General features: G+C 41.1%; 1 protein-coding gene across 1 annotated transcript in view; it reads right to left on the bottom strand.

Moving 5' to 3' along the window:
* ZNF469 (zinc finger protein 469) overlaps nucleotides 1-14,580 on the bottom strand; it is a 126,509-nt gene that overhangs the window by 39,551 nt on the left and 72,378 nt on the right. Inside the window, exon 2 of the mRNA XM_089654124.1 lies at nucleotides 7,129-7,271. The gene's annotated coding sequence lies outside the window, so the exon portion shown is untranslated. The remainder of the gene's footprint in view (nucleotides 1-7,128; nucleotides 7,272-14,580) is intronic.

Here is a 14,580-nt window from a genome sequence, read left to right as displayed (position 1 = left end):
TAGTGATATGTAGACAGATATAACAATCTCCTGTTGTATTCCTGTGCTGAATATTAATCCAACTCTCAGCAGGACTGCCTTCATCCTGAAAGTGTCAAGTTTACTTTACAGTATTCCGGATCTGATTGTAATGAAAGATGTGTATCTTTTTTTTCTTTTTGAATTTGCATTATAACAGTGAGAATCGAAAGAAACAATCTGTGTTTCCTGAGACACAGTTTGTTCTCTACTGCTACTGTATTTTCTTACCAATAAATAACAAATCCAGAATATGTGATGCTACATTTCCCAGTGATCATCAATGTGATAACAGCCATGAAGCCGAAATCTGTTTTCATTAAACAGATTAAACGTTGTGTGAGGTTTGGTAATAACAAGTCCACACATTAAGAGCAGGAATGGCCCTCTGAGGAAGATCAGGCTTAATGCGCACTGGAATGGATCATTTAGATCCATATAGATTGAAAAGCCAAACAGAACTGCACTGTGGACTGATTGAGAGGTGGGTGAGAGAAAGAACACGGGGGTGTTTCATATAAAGATATAATAAATCACAAATTCACTCAAGCATTAGAGCAGCGCTGAGCAAAGAATGAACTTTCACAGCTGCTGATAACAATTTTAAGCGTAATCCTCGGTCAGGTGGTAAACTGGACATATGTGTCAAGCTTGAAGAATAAATCAAGTTGTTTAAGGCCCCTTTCACACGAGCGAATTGATCAGGTCCGCCTGTCTGTTTTGTAAGCTGACCCAATCAAACCCCCTTTTTCCTGAACTCTCATATAAGCATTTTAAATTCAGCACTTTGAACAGCTGTAGAAAAGAGAGGCTGCAGACAAACAGGTACAACTTATGTAGGATGATTTGTTTCATTTCTGTGTATCACCTGAGGCCAGTCACTTCACTGGGTATATGTAAGGGTTTACAACCCCTTTAAATTGTTGCGTTTAGTTGTGCTTTAAAACCTTTGTCCCATAAAGGAAAAGATAAACTGGTTCTGCAACTTCCTAAAAAAGATAGCTGGAGTCAGGGTTTAATATCAAGTTGCGGACTAGCAATGTACCTGTACATCATTGGACTTCAAGTGGTTATACCGGAGTGACAACTGCAGCTGCAGGCATCACCCCAGTACCATTTTATACAGCTGGCAGTCAGCTATGTTGTACAAGAAATTGGAGCTGCTCGATTGCTTGTACAAGCAGTGGGAGGGGACATCCCTCCCTCCTGAGGCTTTCTCAGGATCTCCTGTCCCAATGGACGATTTGTGCATTTCGGAATGCTTTTTTAAAACAATCTACTGAGCTGGCCAGAATTAGTTCTTGGGGAGTCTGTTCCACATTTTCACAGCTTTTACTGTGAAGAAGCCTTGCCATATGTGGAGGTTAAATCTTTCTTCCTTCATACGTAAAGAATACTCCCTTGTCCTCTGTGATGACCTGAAGAAAGTAACTACACCACGTTCACTATGTGGACCACCTAAGTATTAAAACATGGTGATCATATCCCCCCCCTTGTGTATTTCTACATTGTCATCTTATCCTCTTATCTATACAGTGCATTTAAAAGTATTCAGACCCTCTTCACTTTTTTCAATATAAATTGCAGCCTGATTCTACGGTTTAAATTAATTTTTTTCTCATTAATCTACACTCAGTACCCTATAATGATAAACCAAAAACAGACATTTAGAAACGTTTGCAAATGTATGAAAAGGGAAAAACTGAAATGTCACATTGGAATAAGTATATAGTCCCTTTGCAACAACACTTAAATTTAGCTCAGGTGCCTCACATTTCTCTTGATTGTTGCTGAGATGTTTCTACATCTTGATTGAAGTCCACCTGTGGTAAATTATATTGACTGGATATGATTTGGAAAGGCACACATCTCTCTTTAAAAAAAGGCCTCACAGCTGCCAATGCGTACTGTATCAAAGAAATTGCCTGCAGAGCTCAGAGATAGATCACAGATCTGGGGAAGGCTACAAAAAACATTTCTGCTGCACTTAAGATTCCCAGGAGCACGGGGACCTCTATAATTCCCAAATGGAAGATGTTTGGCACAACCAGGACTCTTCCAAGAGCTGATCACCTGGCCAAACTGAGCAATTGGGGGTGAAGTGCCTTAGTAAAAGAGGTGACCAAAAACCCAATGGTCAATCTGAGTTCCAAAGATCCTGTGAGATCCTGAGGAGAATAATTCCAGAATTCCACAACCATCACTGCAGCCCTCCCCGGATCTGGGCTTTATAGCAACTGTGCCAGAGAATCTTGTTCCTCTTACACTGTGAGGAACAAGATTCTCTGGTCTGATGAAACCAATATTGAACTGTTTGGCCTCAATTCTAAACATCATGTCTGAAGGAAACCAGACACTACTCATCAACTGCCCAATACCATCCCAACACTGAAGCATGGTGGTGGCAGCATCATGCTGTGGGGGTGTTTTTTTAGCAGCAGGGACTAGGAGACTTGTCAGAGTTGAGGGAAAGCTGAATAGAGCGAAGTGTAGAGATATCCTCAATGAAAACCTGTTCCACAGCGCTCAGGGCCAAAGGTTCACCGTCCAACATGACAACAGTCCTAAACACAAAGCCAAGACAACACCGGATTGGCTTAGGGACAATTCTGTGAATGTCCTAGAGTGGCCCAGCCAAAGCCCTGACTTCATCACTATTACACATCTCTAGAGAGACCTGCAAATGGCTGTCCCCATCCAACCTGACTCAGCTTGAGAGGATTTGCAAAGAAGAATGGCAAAAAATCCCCCAATCCAGGTGTGCAAAGCCTGTCACGTCATACCCAAAACGTTTTGAGGCTGTAATTGCTGTCAAAGGTGCTTCAACAAAGTATTGAGTAAAGGGTCTGAATACTTAAGTACATGTGATATTTCAGTTTTTTCTTTTTATTAAATTCACAGACATTTCTAAAATTCTGTTTTCACTTTGTCATTATGAGGTTCTGAGTGTAGATTAATGAGAAAAAAATTAATTTAAACAACTGTAGTATCAGGATGCAACATAACAGATCTGAAAAATGTGACGGGCGTCTGAATACTTTACAAATGCACTGGATATACATGGTGATCATATCTTCCCGTAATTGCTCAAGAGAGAATACATTCAGTTCAGCTAATCTTTCCTGAGCTCTTCCATGCCTCTTATCAGTTTGGTTACCCTTCTCTGCGCTTTCTCCAGTTCTCTGATATCCCAAAACTGAACCACATATTCCCAGATGGGGTTTTACTAATGGTTTGTTCAGAAGATGGGATTGATTTACTAAACATGGAGAGTGCAAAATCTGTTGCAGCTGTGCATGGTAGCTGATCATCTTCTAACTTCAGCTTGTTCAATTAATCATTGAAAATTTAAAAAAAAAACTGGAAGTTGTTTTTTGGTTTCTATGCAGCGCTGCACTGGAGTTTGCACTCTCCACTTTTAGTAAATCAACCCCAATGTCTCTCTTTCTCTGGAGTCTATACCTCTTTTAACCACCTGCCCTCCAGAATATTTACCCCCCCTTACTGACCTTGCCATTTTTTGTGATACAGCGCTGCGTTACTTTAACTGACAATTATGTGGCCATACAACACTGTAAATGGAATTTATGTCCTTTTTTTCCCCACAGATAGAACTTTCTTTTGGTGGTAATTGATCACCTCTACGGTTTTTACTTTTTGCGTTATAAACAAAAAAGACCGACAATTTTGAAAAAACAAAAAAACAATATTTTTTATTTTCTACTATAAAAACATATCCAATAAAAAATGTAAACAATCAAATTTCTTCATAAAGTGAAGCTAAAATGTATTCTGCTACATATTTTTAGAGAAAAAAAATCCCAATAAGTGTATATTGATTAGTTTGCACAAACGTTATAGCGTCTACAAACTATGGGACATATAGTGGACATTTTTTTTTTTTAACTAGTAATGGTGGCGATCAGCGACTTGTAGTGGGACTGTGATATTGGGGTGGAAATTTTAACACTGACATTAACTGACAGTTTGTGGGAACCAGTGACACTAAGCCCTCCATCACATCAAAGACTATTTTGAAATCGTGCGACCTGCCGATTTCAGTTGCGATTTGCAAGACATCTGACACAGATGTCTATGCAAATCGCAACAAAAGTAGTGCATGTACTACTTTAGAAATTGGTGCGGCTCAGACCAAGTCGGAACCGCACCGATATGACCGCTCTAATAGCGGAAAATAGGGTGCGACTTGGCATATGATTTGCAAGTCGAATGGCATGCAAATCGCATACCAACTTGCACCCAATCTGACCGGGGTGTAATACAGTGATCAGTGCTAAAAATATGCACTGATCACTGTACTAATGACACTGGTTGGAAAGGGGTTAACATCTAGAATGATCAAAGGGTTAACTGCATGCCTAGCTATGTGCTCGGTGTACACTAGGTGGTGCTGTTACTAGGGAAGTGAAGGACTGTGTTCCCAGCTTTCCAGGAACACATGATCCTTCACCTCCGTCCCAGAACCAGAACCCTGCCTTGTTTACATGTCCAGCCTGACGATTGGCGGGTGCTGGCGAACATCCGTTCACCGGGACTCGATCGGCTTCTGCGTGAGTTTTCACAGCGCCCCCTGTGGCAGAACTCCAAAATCACATGTGTATATATACGTAGTTTTGCACAGGAGGGCCACGCTGTAGAAGTAAAGGTTTTCAAGTGGTTAATACGAGGTAGTATTTTGCTAGCTTTAGAAACTACAGCTTGTTACTGAATTATATTGTTAAGTTTATGATCTACCAGAATACACAGATCCTTCTTAACCATTGACCCCCCAGTTGTACTCCTCCTAGAATGTATGTCATTAGACGTCACTCAGTAAAGGATGAACACTTGGCATTATCCTGTACAATGAGGGCACCTCTATAGGTTCCTGAATCACTCTAACCAGGGTGATGGCAAATGGGGGGGGGTGCTAAGCCCTGAGTGCAAAAAAAGCAGATTAGGAGAGCCACAACATGAAGGTTTACTTGCTAATAAAGTTATTACAAGGATCTTCTGGTAGTTTCTCTTGCGCAGTGCAAGTGCAGCACAAATCCCCATCGAGAGCCCTCGGCTTTGCATTGTGGTATGTAATGAGGGCATAAATAAGTTCAACTTTATGAAAAGTCAAGATATGCCTAAAGCTTGCCACATAGTTTTCAGTCTATACACTGTGAAGTTTCATTTATATGTAACATCTCTGTAGTGCAGGGGCCTGAGTAAACAACTTATGGTAGACCTATGCATAACATAGTTTTTGGTAAGTGAAAATGGAGTTTGTGTGGCCAGCCTGATAATATTTTATTGAGCTAACATGTTAATATTTAAATGAAATTTTGATTTGTAGGTAACAACTAGCATTTTTCTGGTCTGGAATGACAGATCACTATGTTATCCACTGCTCTGAGGCTAGAGCAGGGGCACATACAGTAACTACGGCCTTTCCTCTCACACAATTAGGATTTCTAGAATTACCAAACAAATGTAGGCTAACTAATGTGTGGTGTACAACAATGCAAAATGTCTCTAAGCCTTCATTGTGTGTGTTACTTGGGTCAGTTTTAATATACTTTGTGTATTTCAGACCCAGAATGGAAACTTTGGCACATCGAAAATGTCCGTACAGGTCAGCATGCAAATGATTTGGTACGGAGAAAGAAGTTCTGGATACAGTGAGGTGGACACCATTTGGTCAGTAACTTTGTTCAATAATAATATATCTATGGATGCATTTGCCGCACGGTTAGAGCAATAACCAGTAGAATCCACAAGCCATTATTTTTCTGCTCCATGCTGGGTAGTCTTTTTTTGGTCAGGTGATATTGTAACAAGCATCCCTACTCAATGAAAGCTTGCCATTAGCCATATTAATATAACAGTTATAGCAGATAGTTGCATTTTGTGTTGCCTTGTTAAACAAGCTTTATTTTTAACGATCTCCACTGAGTCAATATTCCATTGACAGTCAACAAGATACTGTTTTCAGAGAACTGCTAGTGATGTCTATTCACATAAACCACAGAAGAAAAGAATTTGTAACTGTTCTAAATTAGACATTACTTGGCAACTTCGAAGACTTCCTGCAGAGGGAGCCAGTGTAGCCTAAATACAATCATTTTATGTATTTTGCTATTATACTGTTTGAGTGCATTTACTATATATCAGCAATGTGCACTTACACACCTTAAGTGAGGTCATATCTGCCTTATTTCTGCTGCTGGAACTGAATAACCTGAAATCTGTAAATAAATGGACATTCAAAATCCTAAATATACTGTATATGTGTGTGTGTGTATATCTATGTCTGTCTATCTATCTATCTATCTATCTATCTATCTATCTATCTATCTATCTATTACCATTGTTTGTACTCAGGAGCTAATTTTGTTTTAGCATAAAGTGCTGGATTCTTAAGGTGGTCAACTTGGATCAAAATTCGGATGGTTCAGCAGGGGCTGGCCAAATTTCAATACATCTATGGCCATTCCCACTCGAGAGAAGATGATCTGACGGGAGAGTCCTGCTGTCAAAATATAATGGCACAGCACGGAGGGTTTCTCCATCCACTTTGCTTGTGTGGGTGGAGAAATTTGTTTGTTGTTTATTTGCTCGGTCCACTGGCTGCAAAAAAAAATAATCTATGATCAGCCTTAAATATCTGCAAAGCAGTGAAATGCTTCTGCATAATGGTCTACTATGTGCATTGTTCCCATATTACATTAAAAGTGTCTGGTTTACGAGTCATTCCTTTAGAGTGTATGACTTGTAAACTAGCCAGTTTTAATGTAAACCATTTGAAATGGGAAATCTAATGATGTGAGTCTACTAGAAAAATGTATAGAGCATACCTCAAGGCACTCTGTTTAACACTATGTTTGCTGGATACTTGGTTCAGCAGGGGTTAAGACAGCCACAGATGTCATAAAGACACTTCAGGCAGGCTTTGGAAAATGGACCCTTTTGCCAATTTTCACAGCTTGCAGTGAGAGATTTGAAGCCGGCTCCTGTCTGGCTGTTCCATTTAGTGTCAGCAGCGTATCCAACAAGGTCTTCTTTAAAAGACAGCCTCTACTAATTGGAAAGTGTCCCTCCCTTAAAGAAAAACACACACACCTTGTTCTGTGGATGTGGCTGGGAAGAGACATTGACAAGTCCTGGGCACGGTGTAGGCAGCAGTCAGACGGAAAGTCACAGAAGGCAGGGAGTTAAGGTCGATGTCATATTATTCGTTCACCCCGTACACGTCTAGGAGCAGGCTGTGGAAAAGGAAGGACACATGTAATATACAGTAAAGAATCAAAGTACCCTGTAAATGTTAAAGTGGTTGCAAAGGCTGAAGGTTTTTTTTATCTTCATGCATTCTATGCATGAAGGTAAAAAGCCTTCTGTGTGCAGCAGCTCCCCCAGCCCCTCATTACTTACCTGAGCCTTATTGCAATCCAGCGATGTGAATGACAGCTTTGGCTGTCCCAGGTCTCTGCCTCCTCATTGGCTGAGACAGCAAGCGGGAGTCATTGGCTCCTGCTGCTGTCAATCACAGCCAGTCAGCCAATGAGGAGAGAGAGAGCGTGGAGCCACCTGGAGCAGATGGTGCCCCCATAGGAAGCAGCTTGCATCCGACAGACAGGAGGAGCCAGGAGAGCCTGCGGGAGACCTGAGAAGAGGAGGATCCAGGCTACTCTGTACAAAACCGCTGCACACGGTAGGTAAGTATAGACATGTTTGTTATTTTAAAAAAAATTTAAAAATGAACCTTTAGAATCGCTTTAATGTCAGCTGTATAGTAATGTCTGGAGTAGGGAAGGACTGGAAACCCTGGGCCTTTGGGGCAAACATAACCATGGTAGAACCATATTTGTGTGAGCTAAAGTGAGTGTACCAAGCATTGTGACCCATAGCTCTGCATTGATTGGTGGGCATAGTGAAAGGTGATGTTAAAGGACATGATTTATTGTGACACACAATCTTACATCTATCAACTTTGCTGGCTTCAACATTTGGTTACATGACATCTTAGAGCCAAAGAGGAAATTGAAGGAGAAAATTTTCCTTCTTCTAGACACTGCAATTCCCTAATTGAACAGGGTAGTCGTGTAATTCGCAGCAGAGATTTCCACTCTAATTAATCCATGGATGGTGTAGTATATCCACTGAGGGCTACCTGCCCAAAATACATTATTGTTACTGGTTTAGAGGACATATATTCCCTTGCCCTCAAGTCCAGTTCTTTCCTGGTCTGGATTGTACTGATGTTGTCTAGTACAGGGTCAGTAATAAAACTGGACACATTGGGGTTTATTTACTAAAACTGAAGAGTGCAAAAGCTCTGCATAGAAACCAATCAGCTTCCAGGTTGCATTGCTAAAGCTTAATTGAACAAGCTAAAGTTAGAAGCTGATTGGATATCATGCACAGCTGCACCAGATTCTGAGTGCACCCGTTTTAGTAAATCTACCCATTTCTGTTGTCTGATGGAAACACTTTTCACTTCCTAAAAATGTTTGCTGGTTCCTAGTCAGCATCAACCTATTGGTTGGCTCTTACATTTTACATTAATGTGTTCATTCCTATGCAGCAAACCAGTGTCCCTCATATGGAGTTGGCACAACCTAAAGTATGGCTCTATGTAAAACCTTTTTTTTAGATTTGGATAGAGTGACGAAGGGTTAAACCCATTGTCAAGTTTTCATTGTTATCTGTGTTCCAATTGTGTTCAGCTGTTTGTCTTGATGACTTTTATTACCAAAACGGAAACTGAGGGGAAAACAAAAATTTTTGAATTGCCCCAAAGCAAAAGACAATGTTAAATCTTCCAATGTTCCAGGGACAGCTGTCTAAGAAGAGAATTGCCCTTGTATTGGGAGATTTTCTCTAAGGTCCTGTTGTGTCTCTGGGACAAAAAGGGAAGGAAAAATTCCCAAACAGTAAAAAAGTATTTGATAGGGGTTTTTCACTACTCTATCCAAAGTAAAAAAATTGTGTTTTGGCTATACATACACCAGAAAATTGTTTTTGCCTTTTGATAGAGTACAGATTGTTTAACCGCTTCCCGACCGCCCTATAGCTGATATACTGCTACAGGGCGGCATGGGTACGCAAAATCACATATATATATATATATATATATATATATATATATACATGATTTTTCATTTCCGGGTAGGGGGCGCCCACGATGCGCCACCACTCGCGGCCGTGGCTGTCACTCACCGGGTCATGGCCAGTGATTACTTGCTGGCGCCCGGTGATTGCCGAGCATCTCCGACGTGGAGGAGAACTGTATGTAAACAATACAGTTCTCCTCCCTGTCATCTCCTGTACACTGCTTTAGATGGCTGTGTGCAGCACAGCCATGCAAAGCAGTGTGGTTACAGTGAGGCACACGGCCACAGACACAAGTAAAACAGCACACAGGTAACCCTTAGTCCTGCTATAAGTTGCTGGTCGCTGCCATTATTAGCAAAATTTAAACAAAATTCCAGCATCTATACCACCATTTGTAAATGCTATAACTTTCACATAAACCAATCCATTTACACGTATTGGGATTTTTTTGTAGCAAAGCCGTAGCAGAATACATTTTGGCCTAAATTTATGAGGAAATTTGATTTGTTATATTTTTTTACTGGACATGTTTAATAGCTAAAAGTCAAGTATACTGTTTTTTTCTCAAAATTGTCAGACTTTTTTTTTTATAGTGCAAAAAATAAAAAAAGCACAGGTTACCAAATACCACATAAAGAAAGCTCAATTCATGGAAAAAAAAGGACGTAAATTTCATTTGGGTGCAGTGTTGCATGACCGTGCAATTGTCAGTTAAAGTAACGCAGCACTGTAATGCAAACAATGGCCTGGTCAGGAAGGGGGGTAAATCCTCAGGAGGGCAAGTGGTTAAATCTGGAAACAGCAGGCTGAAAATCCATCAGCTTCTTATATTCTCTTGTAGAATTGAGCATTGAGAACCCACATAGGAGCTCCTGGTTCTCTCCCTGTCTCTTCCCACAGGAATCGTCACTTGCCCCTACAGGGTTCTTCAAAGTGTGAAATAAACAAGTAAATATAGTGTCATTGCCAAGATTGTCAGCTTCCACACAAAAAACAAAACCTAAATATCAGCTTTAGGTACACAGCTTTTTATCTGTGACACAATGGGGATTATTTACTAAACCTGAAGAGTGCAAAATCTGATCCAGCTCTGCATAGGAACCAATCAGCTTACAGGTTTTATTGGCAAAGCTTTATTTAACAAACTGAAGTTAAAAGCTAATTGGTTACCATACACAGCTTCACCAGATTCTGAGTGTTCCAGCTTTAGTAAATCTCCCCCATAGTGCTTCAGAGTTCAGGTTCATCTTAAATTCTTTCCTTTTATTGTTTTTTGAAGAGAGCTTTGCCCTACTATTTTAGGTGTTGGGGAAATAGATTCAGAAAATTTTGTATGGGAGAATCTTTTGACACTCTCCACAGGCTGTAATCTATTGGCAGCAGAAGCGATTAGTACGTCAGTTTCAGAGAAGTTATAAATCTTGAAGATGCATCACACAAGCGGACTTATTTAGTTCTCTAAATATAATTAAATAATACCTTACATTCAGTTTCAGAAGCCAGGAGGAATGCTCATATGCAAATAATGTATGTCCTTGTTGTCAGCTGCGGGATACAGTGTAGGACACAGGTGTCAAACTGCAGCCCTCCAGCTGTTGAGAAACTACAAGTCCCATCATTCCTCTGCCTTTGGGAGTCATGTTTTCAACTGTCAGTCCTGCAATGCCTCATGGGATTTGTAGTTCTGTTTCAGCTGGAGGGCCGCAGTTTGACACCCCTGGTGTAGTATATAGTGTCCCTTAAGGGGAATGTTGACAGGTGCAGGGCATAGTGTAGGGCATAGTGCCCTCCCCCTCCCCTCCTGATGTAATGGGTGGGGTCTGTGCCCCTTTTAATACCAGCTGTGGATGGGGCCTGACAGTTCAGATATGGGAATGGGACACCTTTGACCAACATCATATAGGAATGTGCCCTGTGTAGAAAGAAAGCAGGGAGCTGGGCAACCAGGTGCATGAACAAGGACTCACAAGGTGGAAGAACCTTGCTATCCCTAACCTTCGCTTAGCAGGTCTGTAGTTTGCTTTAGATAGTTCTTAGGGCCTGGGACTGGGAAACACCTACGTGAGGACCCACTGCTAGGGGACTTACAAAATAGCAAAGGGAGATTTGGCTGGACTTAAAAGAAAAGTTTATTTATTTATTTTCTGAAATCATACTTACTTAGTTGGATGCAGCGTCAGTCAAATGCTGCAAATGTCCCCTGCCGGCTCTAAGTGTGAGAACGATCATTTCCTACACCCCCCCACACATACTGTTCTCACTGGGCTATGGAGAGGGAGGGAGCGGCTGGCTCAGATCGCTGAGAGGCTGAGCTAGGTGCCGCTTCAGACTCTGGGGTGGATCCCTACTTTAAAGTTGGGATCTCTCCTAAGCCTGGACCAGCTGAGTGACTTCAGCCCTCTGTCAGCTGAAAACAGGTCACAGGAGCGCAGAACAAACTGTACTCCTGTGATCCACAGGAGAAGTACAACCAAAAGAGCTTTGGCTGTACTTCTCCTTTAACGTGTTTGTGATAGCTGTAGTATATTTCTCCATACTGTAGAGACTAATGTTTTTTTACATATATTTAAAAGATTATATAAGCCCCCCGGTCACATCAAAGCCGATTTTGAAATCGTGCGACTTACAGTGAAGTTGCACAAATTTCAAAATTGGGTGACCTGACGATTTTAGTTGCGATTTGCAAGACATCTGACACATATGTCTATGCAGATCACAACAAAAGTAGTACAAGCACTACTTTAGAAATCGGTGCGGCACCAACCAAGTTGGAATCGCACCGATATGACCGCTCTAATAGCGGACAATAGGGTGTGACTTGGCATATAACTTGCAAGTCGCATGGTATGCAAATCGCACCTGATGTGACCAGGGTGTAAAAGATTATTTTAGGTCTGAAGATTACATAAATCCATCAAACATTATATATTTTCTGAAAGCAGACACCCTAGAGAAAAAAAATAGTGGTAGTTCCAAATGTCCAAATATATAAGAGCTAAGTTTTACGAAACAGAAAATGTCAGTAAAAATTACAGTGAAGTAATTTTGAGGGCACAAAAACTCAATACGAGGGTGGGCTGAAAAGTTCTCTGCCCGACCAATTAGGAAATGAACTAGGGCAAAAAAAACTTGCCTGCTGTTCTAAATATTCTCCCCTATGTTCAACACACTTCGCACATCCTTTCTTCAATTTCTTTAACCCTTCCAAAAAAAATGTTTTATCTGCCCTGTGAAAAACTGCTATGTTGTTGTTATGACCTCTGAATCCATCAAAAATGTCTGTCTATGAATAATGGGCCTAGAAATATTGTTTTCACTCCAGCACATGCGAAGATATGTAACATGTAACATAAATAATTTACATTTTATGCATAGCCTGACGCGTGCATGTACATTCATGTTGGGGTGGGAATAGCGAGGAAGCTCAAAAGTTTTTGAGCAAAAGATTTTAAGCTCTTGGACGGAACTTAACTTTACATTGTTTGTGAAGGCTGGATATTTTTCATTGGTTCCCGCTGCTGTCAATAACAGCCAGTGAGCCAATTAGGAGAGAGGGAGGGGGTGGGGTGGCCAAGCCTCGGCTCTATGTGTCTTATGGACGCATAGAACAGCGGCTTGGGGATGAGCATGCAGCTGTGCCTCCAGGGCAAATGGCTTTCCTTGGGGGCACTGCTCAAGGGAGAGGAGCATCGGCGGGGACCTGAAAAGAAGAGGATCGGGGCTGCTTTGTGCAAAAACACTGCACAGAGCAGGTAAGCATAGACATGTTTGTTATTTAAAAAAAAAAGAAGACAAAAAAATGAAACTTTATTGTCAAAAAAGGGTAAAAATGGCCCTGTGTCTTTATTGTCCCCTCACCCCCCCTTATACTTACCTGATTCCAATCTCGATCCAGCACTGTGTCGGTTTGCAGTGGCTCCATCCTCTTTTGTTGTCAATAAACTTCTGTGAGCAGAGGCTATAGATGCAGGAAGTGGCTTCCTCTGGGAGCACATCAAGAAGAGGAGGAGTGGAGCGTGCTGGTGGACGACCAGAGAAAAGGAGGTTTGGGACCGCTGTGTGCAATCCCATTGCACAGAGCAGGTAAGTATAACATAATGGTTAAAAAAAATAAAGCTTTACAATAACTTTTATTTTTTTACTTTTTTTTTTTTGGTAAACCTTTTTTTAATCACATAGGGGACAAAACTCCCCTATGTGTTGATTTTGTTTTTTTCAGTGACAGGTTCTCTTTAATGACACATCTGGAGAAAGTAACAAAGGGACCCGGAAGTGAGATTTTATATGTTGCTTCCAGGTCAGTAACAGGAAGGGGAGATCAGAGAAGAGACGAGCGCTGGTCTCCCTCTCTTCTACCCTGCAGCACCTGCCATGCTGGTCCCTGGTTTGCAAATGAGTGTGCGGAGCCTGGGAAACATGGCAGGGAGAGGGGGTCGTGGTGATACCGGAGTGCGTGTAAGCGATCGCGTAGCTGTAAAGCTGCCTGTTCACTTCAGTCTGACAGCTAACAGTCAGCTGGCTGCAGCAGCCAGGAGTGTGTGTAAAACCCTACATCAGTAGCAGCAAAAGAGTTTAAAGGTTTTAAAGTGTCGGGAAAAAGCTGTTACCACTATTTTCTATAACTACTGCAGGGAATGGAACTGTATCACCTGGAAAACTGTCATGAGAATATCTTTTAATACCTAGTTTTAATAGTTTGAAGATGACTTATAGAAGTCGGACATTTTTGTACAGATGAACATAAAAGAAGAACACAGGACATAAGACAGTGATGTGATTGTAGAAAGTAGGCTGGGATGACACAACAGATATGAGTAGTTGTGCCCAACTACGTTAAATTCTCTGTTATCGTGCAATAAAACATACATCAATAGGAAAAATTGGTCAAACATGTGAACTCTGACCTGTAGCCATGGGGTCGGCAACACAGGACTCCCTGGTATTATACCTCAGGGGAGGTCAGGGGAGACGGTAATGTTTAGTTTGCACAGCTGGAATACCGGGATGTGATGTATGGAATTGGATAGTACTTTGGCTACTTCAGGCTACACACAGTGACTGTGGATGATTGCTGCTTTCAGAAATAGATCACTATGTGTAAACATTTACAATCTGAAATTAATTCTTAATAAAGAGCACAAACTGCTAGTTTCGCATCCTATATAATATCTTTAGCTGTCTCCCTGTGTGTTAGAATACATTATTAGCACAAACCTGCAGAAGTATAGTAGAATTTAGTATATAAAATATAGTATAGATTATCTATCTGTCTACTCCTCACCTTACCCCTTCAGTCTCTGCTTGCATTGCTAACTTACTAAATGACATATCAATATGGATACCACACCACTTCTTCAAACTAAATCTTTCTAAAACAGAGCTCAAAATATTCCCCATACCCTCCTTCCCAACTTCTCCATTAGGATCAATAATACAACTATTAATCCCCAAATCCGGTCA

Source organism: Staurois parvus, unplaced genomic scaffold (assembly GCF_062004578.1).
Source record: "Staurois parvus isolate SC_StPar_1 unplaced genomic scaffold, SC_StPar_1.0 ptg000745l, whole genome shotgun sequence".
NCBI lineage: Eukaryota > Metazoa > Chordata > Amphibia > Anura > Ranidae > Staurois > Staurois parvus.
Note: the sequence above shows the minus strand (reverse complement) of the source record. Positions and strands in the feature narration are given on the sequence as shown.